General features: G+C 43.0%; 1 long non-coding RNA gene across 1 annotated transcript; it reads left to right on the top strand.

Annotated features, from left to right (window-relative positions):
* Positions 1 to 2,399: 2,399 nt before the first annotated feature.
* LOC119622595 (uncharacterized) lies at positions 2,400 to 19,588 on the top strand. The gene is made up of 4 exons (XR_005239188.2): positions 2,400 to 2,511; positions 5,953 to 6,032; positions 18,058 to 18,147; positions 18,450 to 19,588. It is a non-coding gene; the product is annotated as an uncharacterized lncRNA (long non-coding RNA).
* The last annotated feature ends 2,220 nt before the right edge of the window (positions 19,589 to 21,808 follow it).

Below are 21,808 nucleotides of genomic sequence, written 5' to 3' on the forward strand. Positions count from 1 at the left end.
TAATCCTAACTATAACCACAACCCTAACTCTAAACACAACCCCATAACAAGCCCTACACTAAACCTACCCCTAAACCCTAACCCTAACCCTAAACCCTAAACCAGATTCTGAACCTGACACTGGCTCCCAATGTGACCTGTGACCAACCTTGACTGATATTAACTGGTCTTGACTGGCTTTGACAGGCTGTGACAGGGCATGACAGGTTCTGATCAGTCTAGACCAGTCTTGACTGTCTGGGACTCATTATACCAACCATGACTGCAATGAACTGGTCTTGACTAGCCATGACCAGCTTTCACTGGCTGTGACTGGAATTGACCAGATTTGACTGGTTTTGAGTGCCTGTGCCCGGCTTTGATCAGTCTTGTCTGGCTTTGACCATCTTTGACCAGGCTTGACCAGTCTGACCTGGCCATGACCAACAGTGACCAGCCTTGACTGGCTGTTTCTGGCGTAAGCCTGATGCCTTCTGACTGACTGAGTGCCAAGGACTCGGGAGCTGTGCAGCACTGAGGTGTAGGTGGAGGGGAGCAGAGTAGGAGAGAAAAGCCCTGTGGGAATACTCAAGGAGTGGGTGTCCCCAGGAGAGCTCACTGGTGGGTTTATACCAGAAGGGCCTTGGGAATCATTTTCTCTTGCAGATGGGGAAATAGTTCCTGGGAGTATGTACGCAACTATCAGGGCAAGTGACAGAGGAGAGGGGCAGGAATGCCTGCCTGTCAGCCAAAAAGTCAGTCTCAAGGCACCGTTTTGTGCTTTGTTGTCCAGCTATGAAAGCCATCTCTCATGACCTTAGGCTTGGGCCCCAAGTGTTAGCATGGTAGCCAGGGCTCAGGAAGGCTACAACTTGGCACCATGTCCTTTGAGGGACAAATCCTATGCACAGTGAAATAAATGTAACAGATGAGTATTTTGGAGGTAAATACACTTGATACGAATTTTACCACTGTAACCATTTTTTTTCTACTTTAAGTTCTGGGATATATGTGCAGAATGTGCGGGTTTGCTACATAGGTACACATGTGCCATGGTGGTTTGCTGCACCTATCAACCCATCATCTAGGTTTTAAGCCCCACATGCATTAGGTATTTGTCCTAATGCTCTCCCTCCCTTTGCCCCCCACCCCTGGCAGACTCCGGTGTGTATTGTTTCCCTCCCTGTGTCCATGTGTTCTCATTGTTCAACTCCCACTTATGAGTGAAAACATGCACTGTTTGATTTTCTGTTCCTGTGTTAGTTTGCTGAGAATGATAGCTGCTATTTTTAAGTACACAACTTGGTGAAATTTAACACCTTGACAGTGTTGTACAGCCACCTATCTAGTTCCAGAGCTTTTTTATCACCTCCAAAGGGAACTCAGTAACCATTATGATGTCCGTTCTCATTTCCCCCTCCTTCAGTCCCTGGAAGCTACTAATCTACTTCCTGAACTCTATCGATTTGCCCTTCTGGGCATTCCATATAAATGGGGTCATACAATATGTGCCTTTTGTGTCTTGTTTCTTTTACTTAAGATGTTTCCAAGGTTCATGCATGTTATAACATACATCCGTACTTCATTCCTGTGTTCTTTCTGATTGAATACACTTAACATTTACCATTTAAACCACCTTAATTATATAGTTCTATGGCATTAACCACATTTACAGTGGTTGTGTAACCATCACCACCATCCTTGTCCAGACCTTTTTTCATCATCCCCAACAGGAACTCTGTATTCACTAAACACTACTTCCTATTTCTCTCTCCTCCAGTCCCTGGAAACTACCTCTCTACTTGATGTCCCAGTGAATTGATTACTCTAGGTAGCTCAGATAAGTGGAAGAGTACAGCATTCGTCCTTCTGTGCCTAGGTTATTTCTCTTTGCATAATGACTCACGTTTCATCCATATTGCAGTATGTGTCAGAATTCCTTTTCTTTTTAAGGCAGAATAATATTATATACCACATTTTGTTTATCTATTCATCCATTGGTGGACACTTGTGTTGCCTCCAATTTTTGGCTATTGTGAATACCGCTGCTGTGCATATGGGTGCTTTTAGTTCTTTTGAGTCTATACGCATATATATCCATCCCTGCTTTTAGTTCTTTGGAGTGTATGCCCTTATAACTGACAGGTTTGCATAATTTATCTCACTGAATCCTGGACAACCTGGGAAAGTTTTCTTCTATGCTGGTGTTAAAGACAAAGAATATAATGCTAAGAGAGACCATGACCCGAGTCTGTGACCCAAGATCATAGGGTGACAGCAGGGGTTAGCTGGGATCCAAACTAAAATATTGCTGAGTTTTTGCATTTGTCCATTTTGTGTTGCTGTAAAAGAACACCTGGGCCTGGGTAATTTATCAAGGAAAAAAGTTCATTTAGCTCATGGTTTTGCAGATTACACAAAAAGCATGGTGTCAGCATCGCTGTCTGGTGAGGCCTACGGAAGCTTTTACTCATCATGGAAGGCAAGGGGAGCCAGTGTGTCACAAGAGGAGAAAGACAGCAAGAGAGTGGGGTAAGATCTCAGACTCTTTTTAACAACTAGATCTCTTGTGAACTCATTACCATGCAGAGGGCACCAAGCCATTCAGGAGGGATCCGCCCCCACGACCCAAACCCCTCCTGCCAGGGGCCACTTCCAACATTGGGGATCACGTTTCAACATGAAATTTGGAGGAGACAAATAGCTAAACCATATCAGTTCTCATCATTTTCATAGGATATTATTAGGCCCTCTTGATTTCAAGTTCCAAAGTGTGGCCACCATTTCAATTAACATTTACATATATTTGGATATTAATTAGCATATTTAATACATAAAGTTTTATTTACCAAGTCTTCCATATTTTATCTTTTATAATATTCACAAAGTTTCATGTTGTACCGATATTCTTGTTTTCTGTAGTTCCACTCCTACCTGAGGAACAGCCGTTTTAACAATGCTACTTTGGAGCAGGTTTTCTCAGATGAGACAAGAAAATATCTGGCCTGATATTGGAGGGGTGAAGGGAAGAGTCAGACTCTCAGTTAATCAGGGCTGAAGGGAAGAGTCAGACTCTCAGTTGATCTTGCCTAGATCTGGCCAATGTTTGTGGTGAAACATTTTTATTTCCTTCAATATGATATTATGAACTATGGGAACTTTCTTGCTGGACTAGTCTCCGATGAAGGTGGGACAGTTTGTTCCACAGTCTCCACGGCACATCTGAACCCTAACCCATCATTTAATTTAGTTTAGCAAAACTCTAAGGGTGTGGTTACCAAAAAGCATTGAGAAACCTAAGTAAACATATCATAAAACATTCTTGTGGAATGTGCATTTATAAACTTTTATCTCATTTACATCTATTTTATTCATTTAATTTTAACAATTATGTTTAGGCAATTTTAGGAGACATTAGACAAACCTAGTCATCATCACAGGTTAGATTTTTTATTAACTGTTTTTTGTATTACTGTACATTAGTCAAGTATCATGAAAGCAAGAACCTTACAGGTAAGTACATGTATATTTTGTTGTTAGCTCAGAAGACATAGTTATTTTTATTAAACCAACAATAACAATCTAGTTTTATTTACCAAAAGATTTATTTATTTTTTTTTTAAATTTATTTATTATTATTATACTTTAAGTTGTAGGGTACATGTGCATAACGTGCAGGTTTGTTACATATGTATACTTGTGCCATGTTGGTGTGCTGCACCCATCAACTCGTCATTTACATCAGGTATAACTCCCAATGCAATCCCTCCCCCCTCCCCCCTCCCCATGATAGGCCCCGGTGTGTGATGTTCCCCTTCCCGAGTCCAAGTGATCTCATTGTTCAGTTCCCACCTATGAGTGAGAACATGCGGTGTTTGGTTTTCTGTTCTTGTGATAGTTTGCTAAGAATGATGGTTTCCAGCTGCATCCATGTCCCTACAAAGGACACAAACTCATCCTTTTTTATGGCTGCATAGTATTCCATGGTGTATATGTGCCACATTTTCTTAATCCAATCTGTCACTGATGGACATTTGGGTTGATTCCAAGTCTTTGCTATTGTGAATAGTGCTGCGATAAACATACGTGTGCATGTGTCTTTATAGCAGCATGATTTATAATCCTTTGGGTATATACCCAGTAATGGGATGGCTGGGTCATATGGTACATCTAGTTCTAGGTCCTTGAGGAATCGCCATACTGTTTTCCATAATGGTTGAACTAGTTTACAATCCCACCAACAGTGTAAAAGTGTTCCTATTTCTCCACATCCTCTCCAGCACCTGTTGTTTTCTGACTTTTTAATGATCGCCATTCTCACTGGTGTGAGATGGTATCTCATTGTGGTTTTGATTTGCATTTCTCTGATGGCCAGTGATGATGAGCATTTTTTCATGTGTCTGTTGGCTGTATGCATGTCTTCTTTTGAGAAATGTCTGTTCATATCCTTTGCCCACTTTTTGATGGGGTTGTTTGTTTTTTTCTTGTAAATTTGTTTGAGTTCTTTGTAGGTTCTGGATATTAGCCCTTTGTCAGATGAGTAGATTGCAAAAATTTTCTCCCATTCTGTAGGTTGCCTGTTCACTCTGATGGTAGTTTCTTTTGCTGTGCAGAAGCTCTTTAGTTTAAGGAGATCCCATTTGTCAATTTTTGCTTTTGCTGCTGTTGCTTTTGGTGTTTTAGACATGAAGTCTTTGCCCATGCCTATGTCCTGAATGGTACTACCTAGGTTTTCCTCTAGGATTTTTATGGTATTAGGTCTAACATTTAAGTCTCTAATCCATCTTGAATTAATTTTCGTATAAGGAGTAAGGAAAGGATCCAGTTTCAGCTTTCTACTTATGGCTAGCCAATTTTCCCAGCACCATTTATTAAATAGGGAATCCTTTCCCCATTTCTTGTTTCTCTCAGGTTTGTCAAAGATCAGATGGCTGTAGATGTGTGGTATTATTTCTGAGGACTCTGTTCTGTTCCATTGGTCTATATCTCTGTTTTGGTACCAGTACCATGCTGTTTTGGTTACTGTAGCCTTGTAGTATAGTTTGAAGTCAGGTAGCGTGATGCCTCCAGCTTTGTTCTTTTGACTTAGGATTGTCTTGGAGATGCAGGCTCTTTTTTGGTTCCATATGAACTTTAAAGCAGTTTTTTCCAATTCTGTGAAGAAGCTCATTGGTAGCTTGATGGGAATGGCATTGAATCTATAAATTACCTTGGGCAGTATGGCCATTTTCACGATATTGATTCTTCCTATCCATGAGTATGGTATGTTCTTCCATTTGTTTCCAAAAGATTTATTCAAGTCACATAAACTTGAAAAATTATTTGGTCTGATTTATTTAATTTATGAGTACTCATTCAAATTAATGTGGTACCATGTGTAAATAATATGCAAATATATGTATGACCATATACATATATGTAGACACAACACATAACATTCACATGTACACATGTATGTACCTAATAGCCAAAGAGATCAAGGAGTTTAGTGCAAAAGAGAGCAGTAGAGCTTCAGACTTGAATCTGTTCACTTACAACTCTTGGGATTCCATGAGGAAAATCAAAGTTTCCTCCCCAAAAGAGAAACTCGTGTTGCCTTTTCTGTTTCCCTTAAGGGATCCCAGGCAATTAGAATTGTTTTTAGGTCCCCTCCTGTGGCACTGAAAGTGGCAAGGGGAAGGAGGGACACACAGAATAGATGGAGAAGCAGACAGAGGGAGCAAATATGATTAGCAGAGGTTTAAGAAGACAGGTATTCAGTTGACTGAGAAGTTTTTACAGAGAAATAGAAGCCTTAAACAATATATATATATATGTATACATACATAGCCTAAATATCCGTTTTAATTAAGTCAGATTTTGACTATAGAGCTCTTAAAAAAAACTTTTAAAATCTCTTGTTAAAATATTTTAGCTGGGATAAACAGCTGATGTTTCTGTTTTTTGTTTGTTTGTTTGTTTGTTTTTTCCTAGAGATACCGTCCCAAGTGAAAGCAATAAGCCTTAACCAAGGCTGTGACTTAACCAAGGATTCACAAGGCATCTCCAAACATGTAAGAGGGTACCCGCAAAATTAAAAGTCACACAAATATAAAACGAATAGGTACTGGTTTCCTGAGCAGGAATCAAACCCAAGCGAAGGCTGTGAAAGTGTGGAATTGGAACTACTGTACAACAAGGTTGAGCAGAGTTTATTATTAATCCTGCAGGGAATCCAAAGCAGGCAGTTTGAGCTTACAGAGATTTTAAATTTGTTTAGGTTAGATTTTTGCTCTTAATTGTTTCAAGATAATTTCTAGGGCTGGCTATGACACTGTTGCATGTCTTTCTTTGAATTTGATCTTCCCATCAATTGTTTAGAATGAGAGATCTCAAAAATCTTTTTATTTTATTTATTTATTTATTTATTTATTTATTTATTTATTATACTTTTAAGTTCTGGTATACGTGTGCAGAACGTGCAGGTTCGTTACATAGGTATACATGTGCCATGGTGGTTTGCTGCACCCGTCAACCCATCATCTTCATTAGGTATTTCTCCTAATGCTATCCCTCCCCTTGCCCCCCACCCCCGATAGGCCCTGCTGTGTGATGTTTCCCTCCCTGTGTCCATGTGTTTTTATTGTTCAACTCCCACTTATGAGTGAGAACATGCAGTGTTTGGTTTTCTGTTCTTGTGTTAGTTTGCTGAGAATGATGGTTTCCAGCTTCACCCATGCCCCTGCAAAGGACATGAACTCATTCTTTTATATGGCTGCATAGTATTCCACGGTATATACATGCCACATTTTCTTAATCCAGTCTATCATTGATGGGCATTTGGGTTGGTTCCAAGCCTTTACTATTGTAAATACTGCTGCAATAAACATATGTGTGCATGTATCTTTAAGGTGGAATGATTTATAATCCTTTGGGTATATACCCAGTAATGGGATTGCTGGGTCAAAAAAAAAAATTTCAGGAATCTAATTTAAAAGATCCACCTTCTGGTCATTGAATTTCCAGTGCTGTACTTATTCCAATAGTGACTCAATCCAATAGCTTCTTCATGGAAAGCCCAGAATGTAATATTCCAGGTTTAAAAAAAGATGTTTCCTGGAGAGAAGCAAACCCAAAGACCCCCTCCCCCAAGAATTCTCCCAGGAATAGGTTTAATTTTATGAGTACTCATTCGAGTTAATGTGGTACCACGTGTAGATAATATGCAAATATATATGTGAACATATACATATATGTAGACATACCATATAATATTCATATGTACACATGTATGTTCCTAATAACCAAAGAGATCAAGGAGATAGCAAAGGACTCTGGTTACCACAGATTGTTGAGGATGGTGTTTGCCTTTGGCAAACCAAAATTTGTAGGGGAGGGCGCCACTCACAGATCTTTTAATCTGTGACACTGCATAGCCCTGCCTGGGATTGGACTTTCCCAGCACTAACCAGGCAACAAGGGTTAGGATGACAAAAGTCATGTAGGAATGGAACTTCTTAACGCAAACTCTCCTGAGAACGTGACATATTCAAAACAAAATGTCCTGGTTTTGCAGCCTTTTTGAGACTGGCCACCCAATGGAACTCGAAAATTATGCTGCCTGGATGGCACAGACCAAGAGAGTCCTTCTACTTGGTCACAAGTCAAGCTTTCAAGGACATCAAACAAGATGAGGGAGAACCTAAAATGATACCCCTCTTCATGACAGAAGGACACACAAAGACAAAGACAAAGGAAAAGACTATTTCTGGTAGAAAAGGGAACAAACACTATGAATATTCAAACCACAAAGTACCAAAAGTACACCAGAGTCACGAGAACAAGATGAGTCAAACAAATCCTTTCCTCCCATTAATCAAGATTTTGGAGAAGAAAAAGAAACAAATAACAATATCTGCCATCCACTTGACCAGATTCCACAGAGTGACAGAGGCCTGGAGCCTGACTTATAAGAAATCCTTACCCTTTTGATGGCTCATCAGGACCTGAATTCACTTGGCTGTGGGTCAGGAGAGCAGAGCCTGCTCACAGAGTCAAACTGTAGGAACCAAGGGAAAGTGTCCCCTTCGCCCTCGGAAAGTTCGCTAAAAAATCAGCTCACAAATGGCAGATTAATTGCAACAAAGGCATAGAAACTTTACTGATGTGTACACAGGGGCATCACAGAGTGATGACCCAACCACCCAGTGACCTGAGGAAGCTTATATACCATCCTGAGATTACAGCAAAAATGGTGGCTTGGGGAATGGCCACAAACAGGCGATAGTGGTAAAACAGGTTATAGTGGCAAGACTGGTTATGGGAGGAAGAGAAGAGGAGGCTGGCTAGCAAGGGTGGTCTTGTTATGTAGAAGAACTCTCACAGGTAGGTAGCAGCCCTCAGAGTAAATAGATGGTAAATGTTGCTTTCCAATCTTTAAGGTATCAGAATCTTAGTTCCTCTCTCCTAGGTCTAGACAAGGGAAGGCTTGACTGAGTTCACGCAAATTTTCTACACATGCAAGTTTCACCCACAAAAGACAGCTTCGCAGGGCTACTTCTTCTTGCTGGCTGTCTTTATATAATCTCCAATTATGTCAAAGAAATATATTTTGAGGGCTGGGCACAGTGGCTCACACCTGTAATCCCAGCACTTTAGGAGGCCGTGGCGGGCGAATCATGAGGTCAGGAGATTGAGACCATCCTGGCTAACACGGTGAAACCCCATCTCTACTAAAAATGCAAAAAATTAGCTGAGCGTGGTGGCACATGCCTGTAGTCCCAGCGACTCAGGAGGCTGAGGCAGGAGAATTGCTTGAACCTGGGAGGAAGAGGGTGCAGTAAGCCGAGATCGTGCCACTGCACTCCAGCCTGGGTGACAGAGCAAGACTCCGTCTCAAAAAGAAAAAAAAAAAAAGAAATATATTTTGGGGCAGAATTTTTTTCCTTCCTTATGATATTCTGAATTATGGGAACTTTCCTGCTGAATTAGTGTTTTTGGTGAAGGTTCATGGGGCCAAGAATTTGCCATCTATCAGGGGGCGACAGAGCCAGCCATTTGGTTCATTGAGATGCATTCCAATTTTAGTGTTGGATGTGTATTTGCCCTAAGTCCCATAACAAAGCTTTGATATAATACTCACACCTTGTTACTGCATTTCAATATACATAAATATTAATAAGTCATCTGAACAATTATCTGTTTCCTGTAATAATTGTATAAACAAAGTTGTTTTAAATATTTACATAGATTGTTAGGGTGTGGACTGTGACATTTTATCAGTTAACTGTATTGACTGATCATGTACACATCAGTGTCTAAACCTAAAATATCTTGCAACTGGTCCATATATATATATATATATATACACACACACATACACACACGCACACAAACATATATACATACACACACATATATACACACACACATATATACACACACACAGATAAGAATACAACAAGGTAATATACTCTCCATTCAATTCTTATGAAATTTTAATCATCAGTTTTCTTTCAATTTGGCTTTCACTCAGCATTTCTCTACTAATTATCCCAAATATGGACTCAGTATTTAGCTGCTATTTTCTTGCTTTATAAATTGAGGGTTATTCTCACAGATGATTTGCCAAATAACTTTTTTTGTCTTTTGAAGAATGATGTTATGAAATTTTCATAATATGAAATTTCATGATCCTTTAAGGATTTAGCTGCACAAAGTCTTAGAAAATGTGGTAAGAGTGGGCTTTGTGTGGATGAGTTGAGAGAATGTGTATGCAATCCCCCAGATACCCTAGAGTCTACTGTGTCCCCAAGATAGCAGACTAGACGGCAGGCAACTGGGGTGGACCGGAAGGGAGGGGGCAGCCAACAGGAGCACTCAGTGTCTGGAGGCCATGGTCAGCACTGTGATCGTTATTCTAAGGCCAGTGGAAAACCATTGGCAAAGTTAAGTCAGAAGAGTGACATGACAGGATTTGTGTTTGTCAAGGAGTATTTAACCACTATCAGGTTGAAATCACCAGAGGTGAGTGGGGGGGTCTGTGCTGTCCCTAGTGGGCTGCATTGAGGAGAGAGCACCGCATCAGCCCGGGGTGATCCTGTGGTGAACGATGGGTCTGCATCTGCCCAGGAGAAGACGGTGGGTAGACTCAGCTCGGAGTCACCTCTGCTCTTTAGATCTGCCAAGGTTGTGAAATGAAGGGATGGTCTGAAGAACAGTTTCAGAAAAAGAAAACTGGATCTGAATGAAGAGACATTTGTCTTTCAGTCCAGGCAGCGAGTGAAGTGGGTCTGAAGACTGGATTACGTAACTGGGATAGGCCCCAAGAAGATTTTCATGTTACTGGGGAAAGGGCCTGCAAGACAGCGAGCAAAATCCCTGCTAAATTCATTAAATCCATTCCAGTGCTCCTTCCAGAAAAAAGTAACTGGAAGGCTATTCTGTGATGCATTCAGAAAGAAAACCTGTTTGTGACTATTTTGACTGAGTTTTAAAAATTTGCCAACAAACCTCTGCTATCAAAGATCTAACTGATGACACAGTAAATTTTTAAATTCACTTTTCCTTTCAAGTCTTAATGAAGCCCTTAGTGCTTTAGCTAAACAATATAATCCCTACTAAGCTCCTAAGAGACCCCACGAAATAGCTTCCCTGGCTGAATGCCTCTCAAAAACCATGCAAAAAGAAAAAGAGGCTAAAGCAGAAATGAGGAAAAGACTGCTAAACTCGTGGCCTTACATATTCAACAACTCAAAGCCTCACATCGGCAAGTCCCACAAAATAGACAGAAAACAGTAGCCTTGTCTACTTCAAAGGGCATGATTTGCTTTTCCTGTAAGGGTCCTGACTATATAAAATGAGATTGGGAAAACTACAAACAATGGCTTCAGATGTACCCAAGTAAGGCAAGGAACCTCTCCTACTCGTGAGAACTTATAAGAGAAGTTTTTGTTGGGTAAAACTGAGGACTCTCTGGGGGAAATTAGGGGGATTTTTTTCTTTCCTTCCAGTTAACTAAGTAGGAGAAGTTGGTCTTAAAATCAACAGCAAATTGATCCGAGCTCTAGTCAACACTGGAGCTCTGCTCTTGGTGCTTATCCTCTACTCCTTTTCAGACCCCCCTCCTCAGAGTAATCAAATAATTGAAATAGTGAGGGTTGCTAACCAAACTATGACTGTCTTTAAGTCTGAGCCAGTTTCTTATCAATCAGGGCCCCTTGCCGGCCAACACAGTTTGCTGTTGTCCTCTCTGCCCCAATCCACCTGATAGTGAGAGACGTTCTCAAAAACACCGAGCCCACATTTCTTTCACCCACAAGGGAGATATCATCTTAGAATTCTCCCCCGCCAAGGTTTCAGCCTCCAGTGTCACCCATATCTTCTCCCTGCTAGTTTCTAGCTATGTAGTTGTCGCTGAACACCCAGTTTCAAAATAACTGCCTGAAACCCTTTGGGTGAAAGTGGATGCAGTTGTTGGCCTGATCCATTCAGCATCACTTATTTCTATACAGATAGACACTAACAGTCCTCTTCCAAATTTAAAACAATATCCCCTCAATTCTGAAACTTTAGCTGATATAGAATCTATAGTCAGCGATTTCATTTCCCAGGCACTCATAGTCCTCTACAACAGTCCCTGTAACACATCCATTCTGCCAGTCTGTAGCCTAATATGAAGGGATGGAGATGCATCCAGGATCTTAGGGCTATCCACAACATTGTCTGTCCCTGACACTCTGTTGTGTTAATCCACAACCACTCTTACCCAAGATTCCTCCTGACACTCACTGTTTCTCCACTATTGATCTCTGCAGCGCCTTCTTTAGTCCTCCTGTCAGCCCCAAAAGTCAGTTTCTTTTTGCCTTTGCTTGGAAAGGCTAACAATTTACGTGGATGGTGCTTTCCCAAGGATACACCCAAAGCCCTTCCCACCATTCCCAGATTCTGCAGGCTGACCTAAAAGAAATAACCTTCCCAGATAATTTGACTCCATTGCAATACATTGATGACTTGCTTTTATGCTCCCTCTCTCAAAAGGCTTGCCACACTGACACTCGCCTCTTACTTTACCGGTTAGCCCTTAAGGCACACAAGGCTCTAAGACAAATGATATTTTTGCTGGGACTCCATCAAGCTCCTTGGGCATCAAGAGTAAACACTGACTTCACCAGCTTTCAAGGCATATTTTCTTTTCCCTTGCCCAATACTAAAAGATAACTTAGGGGTTTCTGGGGACTTGTGGTCTGCCATAGAGCTTGGATCCCGAATTTCTCTTTGATCACACAACCTTGATATACTCTGCCTGAGGCTTCTCCTCAGACCCCCTCACTTTTACTACTGATGGCCAAAAAGCCTTTAAGAATCTCAAGCATCAGCTGTCCTTGCCTCTCATGTTGGGATACCCTAATTATGACCTTTCTGTTTCCTTTCTCATTCATGAATGAGAAGGTAGCACTCTGGGATTTGTAACTCAGGGCCCATGGGGGCCTGATAGGATCTCTTCTCTGTTTACATTTCTCACTCAGTCAAAGCCCTCTTCACCTCTTACCACAACCAACTCCTGCCAGTTGATTGACCTCCCAGATGTAAGTTTCTGTTCCTGCCCCAACTTATCATCCACAGCAACCTGCTTAAACGTGCCACTCTTTTACCTTCACAGAAGCCCTTACAGATACCCTTATTTCTCCTCATATAGATTTAAAGGAAACCCCTTTACTCAATCCTGACTCTGTCTGATACACTGATTTTGTAGAGGCCCCACTGGCTCTTGACAGGCTGGATATGCAGTTGTTTCCTTGACAGAAACCAGAAAATGGGGCCCTGTGACTAATACCTGGTCCACCCAACAGAGAGAATAACATGTGCTTATCCCAGCCTGCTTGTTAGCCAGAGATAAAACTGTAGACATTTATACAGACAGCAGATATGCTCTGGAAACAGAGAGAACTTCTGACCTCTTCCAGATATCATATCAAAAATAAGAATCATGTTTTGACACTTCTCCATACCATTCTGACTCTTAGAGCCCTGTTTATTGAAATCCAAGGTCGCTCCTCTGAGAATACCAAAGGTAGTAGAGGCAACCACCTAGGTGATGTTACAGCCAAGACTGTAGCCCTAAATGGTACCACTTCTCCTGTTATCCCTGTTTCCATTCAAACCCTACTCTTACCCATTATATCTTCCAAAAAACTTGTCTCCAGACTCTCAAGGTCTCAAAAGATGTCCGCAGGTGCAAAGAAAAAATAAAAGGAAAAATGGGCAAAACAGGGTTATACCTACAAATCATAATCTCAGTTATGGAAGAGGCTTAACATTCATCCTGTCCTTCCAGAAAATTTACAAAGGGCCACTCATACCTTTAAACATAACCTCACCCACTGGAGCCTTTACAAAATAATCCAATGGGGAAAACAGTACAATTGGGGTCTTTTCCCAGTGGTTGCTTCTCAAGTCTACAAATGATGCAAAATCTGTTATTTGTATAATGCTGGGAAGCCCCCAAAGGCTGCCCCCAGAGAATTCCCATTGCCAAATGGCCCTTTTGCAAGCTGGCAACTTGATTTTATCCAAGTACCCCTTCTCACTGGGATGCAAGTATATACTTGAGATAATAGATATGTATTCCCATTGGGTAGAGGCCTTTGCTTACAAACAAATCATGGTCGTATTAGCCAAAATTCTTTTTGAAACAATTATCCCCACTTGGGAAGTTCCTACTGAACTCCACAGTGATTGAGGAACCCAGTTTACTAGCCAAGCATTAGAATGAGTTTGTGATGTCTGGCCTATTCTGCAACACTTCCATCCACCTACCACCCACAATCTTCTGGGCTTGTAGAATGAATAAATGGAATAACAAAGAGCCCATTGCCTGAGATTACAAACACTCTTAATCTGCCCTGGCCTAGGGCTCTCCCTCTAGCTCTATTGATCCTGCTGTCTACCCACTCTGGAAAATACCACCTCGCCCCTTTTGAGATTGTCGCAGGTCAGTCCATGCCTTTAACTGAGGGAATGTTTTACCCTACTCAGTTACAAGGAGATCTCCTGACCTACTGCCAAGGACTCGTTCAGGCTCTAACAACTCACCATAAACTGGTTGTGGAATCCTTCTGTGGTCGTCCGTCAAAAGATGAACCCTGATGTCATGACCTCTAACTAGAAGACTTCATTTACTAGAAAAGACGCCAGCTAAAAAACTTCCTCAAGCCCCGCATCAAAGGTCCACTCCTGGTACTCCTGACTCAACTATGTGTTGCTAAGTTACAGGTCATTGACTACTGGATCCACATATCCCACCTACAAAAGACACCTGCAGACATCTGGAATTCAGCCCCAATACCTGATACCAAATGCAAGATGGCTGGAGCCCCAACATCAGGATGAGAAGAAGCCCACGGTTGCAGGAAACTGCTTCCCCCAAGACTCCAGACCAGGCCTATATCCAGATGAAAGTTTACACTCCCCTGATAGTGCTCATTACACTCATTGCTTTAGAAGTTTTCAGAGTTGTTATTAGCTTATGAAAACAGGACACACACCTTTGCTTTGCTTATTTAAATCTAATATACCCAGTCCTTTTGCATACCTCATAATTCTATTAATGATAGAAGTGTAATGTCTTATGTATAGCAGACATTTTATGTCACATGAAAGGAATTCCATGTATTCCTATATTTAGATATTTGTAGACCTTCCTTGCCAACCCTATTCAGGGTCCCTAAAACTCTTTCCTCTAGAACACATGATCCCCACTCCAGAAGGCATTGCCACTTGGCCTCTTGTCAGCCAGACACTTTACTACCCTTTTAGAAGGGCAATAAACCTATTGAATTAAGGCTCCACCCTTACAACCTCATTTAACCTTAATTACCTTCTTCCAGGCTCTACCTCCAAGTCACATTGGGGGTTAGGGCTTCAACATATAAATGCCAGGGAGACACAATTCAGTCCATAGTGAACAGCGATGGAATACCATGTGTGTTCCCTTCACACATGCAGCTCTTCACTGCTTCTCACTACAGCACATTTGAGTGCCTACTTTAAACACAGAATGAATTACCTGCCTCAGTCAGACTTATGTTTGCTGCTGGCCATAGCACTGGCACCAGTTGTACCACTGGCAATGGCCCTGGCCCCTGCACACTCCATGGCATTAGTACCCCTATTCCCTGAAATCCTGGCTTGGACTCTGTCCTGATCTTCTCTCAGGACCGCTTTGCACACTGACCTGTAGGAAGGGAAGTCAATGTAAATAATCTTGTCTGCAAACCCCAAAATGTACACCTGTTCTGGGTTCAGTGTGGTCATGAGGGCCTCACAGGAATTCGTAGCATATAGGATCCCTTTTGCACATCTGCCTCAATATTGTTGCTGCAAAAATTCTTCAATAAAAAGCTTTCTTGGCATCCCAAAAATAATGTACTTCCCCTCAGCATCTTCAACTTGCTCAGCATATTCCAAATGCCCTCTTCAGGGGCAGAGCTGCCCTCCATGAAAACTAGGTCCAGGATGGACATCAGAATACCACTTTGGGGTAAGCCCCAGTCTTTACTCACTCAGTCCCTCAGCAGAGGAAAGTTCCACTTTGTTGATGAGGATGTCACATTGCTTCCTGGCATCCATGTTCACTTCCTCAACTCAAGGCCAAAGAGTACTCCAGGCTCTCAGAGGCTTTGCTGAGGACCTCAGGGAAGTGATCCATGTGCTGTTGGATGATGTGCCTCAGCATTTCTGCCTTTTGGGTGGGCTCCTTCTTCTGGTTCTTGAGCAGCAGGAACACCTCCAACTCAGCCACATTACTGCTCAAGAAATCCCTGGGCCTGAACTCAGAAAGGGGTGGGGGCCTTGCTTTTCCTGGTGGCTGCTTGCTCCCTCACCTGAACTGCTCCCTAAGGGAGGTAAGGCGGCAGTGGAGGTGAAACGGGCATTCCAAGGACATGGAGGAGCACTGAGTGTCCCACCAGCAGGTTTCCCCTTAGCAGCCTATGATCTGATAACAGGAGAGTGAGGAGAAAGCCTTCTCCTCAGCCTCAAGAGCCTGGTTCTCACCTCAGGCCTGGCAGTGTTTCTTGTGGGCTCTGCTTCAACTCTTCTGAGCCCCAGGCTCGACTCTGCTCAGGGGCCTTGATAAGAATGTGGGCAGGAGGGCAGGACATGGAGCCGCAGAGGAGGAGCAGGGAGGAAGAAGGAGGATGGAGTGAGGGACATGTGAGGGGCCTCAGCAAGCAATCTCTCCCATGGATTGGAGGAAGGCTGTCTCTGCCATTTGTGCTTTAGAATACTGACCCCTGCTTTGGTCCTTCTGTTCACTCTATCCCCTGAGACCCTAGAGGATACAGTGAACTAGCTCCTCAGTAGCAAGCAGTCATTCTCTGGGCTTCCCAGCCTTGACAGAGGAGCATCAGATGGTGGCACATTCAGCCTGTATTCAGGGGTCATCGCCTTGGCAGTTAGAAGGGCCTGTCCTGCTCAATCTGAGGCTGCCCCCATGAAACCCCCACACTCTCCACCCTCAACAGAGAAAGCTCAAGTTTATCCTTCAACCACAAACTCCCAAATACCAGCAGTAGAGCTAGGAGAGAATTTAAAACCACCTCTCCCTATTTCCTGTGGAGGGGTGGGAATATCCAGGAGGACTGGGGTGGATTTATCCTTCCAGGGTGCACCTCAGTCTCATGGATCGAGGCTACCTAAATCCCTCATGCTCCTGGACACTGAGACTGTACTTGGCAGGATCCATGGAACACCTGAGCTTTATTCCTGGGTGCGCACAGTGAGAAATGCCCTGCATACATTCTTGGCCTATACCCTGAGACCTGAGACCCCAAGGAGGAGTTGGAGGGATGCCTCAGGCTCAACGAAGCCATTCCCAGGAGATGCTGAGGTTCAGGGATTACAGCAGGGATGGGACTCTGTGGGGTCCACCATGTGATGGGGTGAGTAGTCCCCTCCATTCTCACTCAGGGTCTTCACTTTGACTCCAGGCAGGGTCTGCACTCCCTGCCATCTGCTGACTTGAGGACTGTCCCCTCAGACTGAGGCTCTCACTTCCTATTATCTCTGAGGAGAGAGTGACAGTGGGGAACTCCCAGAGTGAACAGCAGGGGCCAGACTGTGCTGGTTCTCTTCTAGTCTGAGGTGGTGATCTCCTCAATCCTCAGTAAGGGTTCTTGCCTCAACTCAAGGCAGGGCCTTAGTTCCATCCAATCTGCTAACCTAAGATCAACCCCTTCAAATCAAGCCCTCAACTATATGAGAGTCTAGAAGAAGTGACAGGGTTCTCAGCTAAACAGCCCTGCCTAGGGCCTCCCAGACTGAGGGCAGGGCTGGAGTTGTGCAGAGACCCCTCTGGTCAGGCATGGGTGGCCCCCATAGTTCTTCTACTGTACCGTGTGGTAAAAGATTACATTGTCCAGGGAAATGCCTAGAGAAAAATCCTTGCCCAGAGAGAGGTCTGGCCATGGCTCTTGGGAGGCAGTCTCTAAGCCCTTGGAATGTCTTGCCTGATCATCATGTCCATATTTATCTGGAAACCTTGGGCCGTGCTGGATAGTCTATGCTGAAAATGACTTATGATGGCAGTCTTGGGTCATATGGTATTCGCTTGGCCTCCAGAGGTGCTAATGCCCGAAGTTAGTCATGTGGGTGGTCAACCACGTCGACCTGACTGAGCCTCAATAAAAACAATGGGCACAAAGGCTCAGGTGAGCTTCTGGAGTTAGCAATACTCCATGTGTACTGTCTTACCTAGAAGTTAGTGCTGGCTGGGACTCCACGCAGAGAGGAATGCTGGAAGCTCTGTCCCTGGAACTCCCTGGGCTCTGCCCTATGTGCCTCTTTTCCTGGCTGATTTTAATCTGTATCCTTTCACTGTAATAATCCATAACCATGAGCATGCTAGCTTTCAGTGAGTTCTGTGAGTCCTTCTAGCACATTATCAAACCTGAGGTGGGGCTTGGGGACACCTGAACTTGCAGTTGGTGTAAGATGTGGGGGTGGTCTTGGGGGGTGCTGAACTTTGCAGGTCTCCACTGTGACTCCTGGTAGGATCTGGGATTCCTTCCTCTGTTGACCTGATGCCTTTGCTGTCAGGTCTCACCTCAGAGAAAACACCGAGGAGGAAGTGATCATGCCTGTCTTCCAGTAACCTCTACCCTGGGCCTCTGAGAGCAGATAGCACAGGTGAGGATCTCTGCACCTTCTGGTTTGCTTGGTCTCCTCCATCCTCCCTCAGACTCCTCAGCTAGACTCCTAGCAGGACCTGGGTCTCCTCTTTCTGTTCACTTGAGGCCAACCCCTTAGATCCAGTCTGAGCCACACAGAGAGCCTCTTTAGGAGAAAGCTAGTGGAGGCCTCAGTGAGATAGCCCTATTGGGGGCCTTGCATGGCTGACCACAGAAGTCAGATTTTGTGGGACCACCTCTGTTCTGGGGTGGGTTGTGCCTTTCATCCTCATCCAGGGACTGTGTCTTGATACCTGGCAGGGAATGGGTAACCTCCCTTCCGCTGAACTGAGTCCTCCACCACCACTTATCCAAGACCTCACCATCCTGAGACACCTGCAGGGAAGAAAGAAAACATTTCATCTTGCTACCTCTGCCCGGGCCTTCCAGAGCCGACAGCAGGGGTGGGACTCTGGCATCCTCTCCACTCCAGAGCGACTGATCCCCTGAATACTCACTCGGGATCCTCACCGTGACTTCTGGAATGGAATAGACTTTCTCTTTCCTACTGATCTGAGGCCTGGCCCCTCAGACCATGGCTCTCACCTCCAGGAGACCTCTGTCTGGGAAGTTGAGGAATCTCATCCTGCCTGGGGTCTCCAGGGGATGACAGCAGGGGCCAGCCAGACTCCAGGGCCCGCTATATCTGGCTTTAGTACAACATGGGTTCTCATGCTGGGGCCAACCCCTTGGCTGCAATCAGGGCCCGGGATCCATTGCTGATCTGAGGCTTCTGCTCCTAAAACCAACACCCTTACCTCCCAGTCTCCTGAGGAGGAGTGAGGATGCATTCATTGCCTGTGTCATTTGGCCTCCCCTTCCTGGGATCTTCTAGGGCTGACAGCAGGGCTGGTGGTGACGGAGCTCTATAGAGCCTCATTTGTTCTGAAGGTAAGAAAGTTTTCTGCAGGAATGAGTTCTGCTGCTTCTCCAGAATGCGGTCAGACTTGTTCTGTCTCTTTTCCTTTCCATTCCCCTATAGCATGTGTGTGTGTGTGTGACATTTTCATGTATATGGGAATTTATTTCTGGACCTGCTATCCTTTTCCATTAATCAATTTGTCAGTTCCTAATCCAGAACCATACTGTTTAACTGTTGCGTTAAGTTAGCTATCACTTAAGCCAATTCCCTGTTCATTAGCTGCTTTTCTTTAGTCCGGTCTTGGTTTTATAGCTGTTACATAGCTGTGTATTTATCCAGGTCACCTTTAAGTTCAATTGTAATCCTAAACATTTTCTCATATCTCATGCAGGTTTTATTAGAATATGACATATTCATGGGTACAGAATTTTCATGGCCTTCATTAAAGTTTTTCATTTTCTTTTAACAATAGAACCATTTTTGCTAAGTTTATTTCTAGATATATTGTTATTTATAATTACTGTTTAGAATGCACTCCTTTTTTATTATATTATAATTTGTGATAGGTTGCTTGCAGAAAATGTTTTGTATATTTATTTGATGTAATTCCCACTCAATAAAGTCTTCTATTTTACTTTTGGTATTTTTCCATTGATTCTCTTACATTTTACTTCTCTTGGAGGATGATGAAATTTTCTGAAAATGGTGATAAAATTTTGCTCTTCTACTCATTATTCACATCTATTCTTTTTGTGTTTTTCTTAGAGAATTTGGTAGAATCTGCAGTAAAGTCTTGACCGAAGTGGTGATATCAGGCATCTAGGTTGCTTGCCTTTGTTGGAATTATCCTGGTGTTTCACCATCTAATACACTGACGTCTTTTAATTCTCATGCCTATCAAGTTAAACATGCTTTGTTTTGTTCCTAATTTACCTAACAAAGTCATTTAAAAGTAATTTTAAAAATTCAGCATTCAATCTTAACGAAATTTCTCATTCTTATTAATGAGAAATTTCGTTAAGATTGAATGTTGAATTTTCGAAATGACTTTTGTTTCATTGATCCAAGTGGTATTCTCTTCTCCACCCAAAGACGTGGGTCTGGTGTTTCTGCACGTCTTCTGAACAAATGGCATTTACAGCTTTGTTTGAGGATATTTGCAAAGCTGTTCCAGGTCAGGAATTGTATTTGCTTACATTCCAGTGTAATAATGCTTGAGTCTCCTGCCCAACCCAGAGACATTGCAAGGAGATATAGCTAACGTCTCTCTCTCGGTCAGAGGGCAGATTTGTTTTCTAACCAGAATAATAATGATAATGGATTCTTCCATGGCAACATCGGATCAGGTATGTTAGCCGTGCCCTTATAAGACTGGGGGATTCCTAAGCTCAAAATTCCTCAGCTGTGTCACAGACCACCAGGTAGGACTTGGGGAACCACAGCAACTGATACAAACATGAAACTCATGTGGCCTGCCATGTAATGCATAATAAAGTGTCCAAATCCATTTGGACTCAAGGCCTCCTTACTGGCTGTAGCTATGAAAATGTGCTAAGCCAGCCTAACAGCTTCTTGACTACTTGACTCAAACATTTATAGACGTCAGAATTCTGGGGTGAAGAACAATTTTGTAGAGTCTGTCAGTGATAAATCACTTAAGAAAGGTGAAGAAAGAAAGTTATATGAAAATCAGAGCTCGGTACTTTTCGCTTTTTGGAAAATGAAATGAAATGTTGAGGCAGGATGAACACATTTAGCAATAAAAGCATTTTTTGTTGTTTTTCTTTCAACTTTTATTTTACTTTCAAGTGTACTCATGCAGGTTTGTTACACAAGTATATTGTGTGCTGCTGAGGTTTTGGATATGATTGAACTTGTCACCCAGCTAGTGAGCATAGTTCCCAATGGGTAGTTTTTCCATCCTTGCCCCTCTCCCACCCTCCCTGTTCTTATAGTCCCCAGTGTCTACTGTTTCCATTAAAGTTCATGTGCACCCAATGCTAAGCTCCCACTTGTAAATGAAAACATGTGATAATTGGTTTCCTGTTCCTGCACTGGTTTGCTCAGGGGAATGGCATCCAGCTGCATCCAGGTTCCTGCAAAGGACACGAGCTCATTCATTTTATGGCTATGTCTTATTCCATGGTGTATATTTAGCATATTTTCTTAATCTAGTCCACAAATGATGGGCATTTAGGTTGATTTCATGTCTTTGCTGTTGTGAATAGCGCTGCAATGAACATATGGGTGCATGTGTGTTTTTTTGTTTTTCGTTTTTTTTTTTTTGGTAGAACGATTCATTTTCCTTTGGGTATATCCTCAGTAATGGAACTGTTAAGTCAAAAGATAGTTCTATTTGTATTTCTTTGAGAATAAAAGCAGTTTTAGAAACTGCTGCAGGCAACTGGAAGGAATAAAAGCAGTTCAACAGCCACTTGCTGGTGCTGCACACCTGTAGTCCCAGGTACTCCGGAGGCTGAGAGGTGGGAGGATTGCTTGAGCCTGGGAGGTTGAGCCTGCAGTGAGCCATGATCACGCCACTGCACTCCAGGTGGGAGGACAGAGAGAGACCCTGTCTCAAAAAAAACAAAAAAAAAAAAAAAAAAGAAAGAAAAGAAAAGAAAAAAACAAACAAACAAAAAACCTCTATTCAGTTCCCAGGTAAAGGAAGATTTCCAAATACTGGAGGATAATGACCTTTCAGGGGACAGTCGTCCTTACTGTCTTCTCCCTGGAATTTGTTCATATTCACATCTTC

The sequence above is a fragment of the Chlorocebus sabaeus genome, chromosome X (genome assembly GCF_047675955.1).
Source record: "Chlorocebus sabaeus isolate Y175 chromosome X, mChlSab1.0.hap1, whole genome shotgun sequence".
In the NCBI taxonomy this organism is placed as follows: Eukaryota; Metazoa; Chordata; class Mammalia; order Primates; family Cercopithecidae; genus Chlorocebus; species Chlorocebus sabaeus.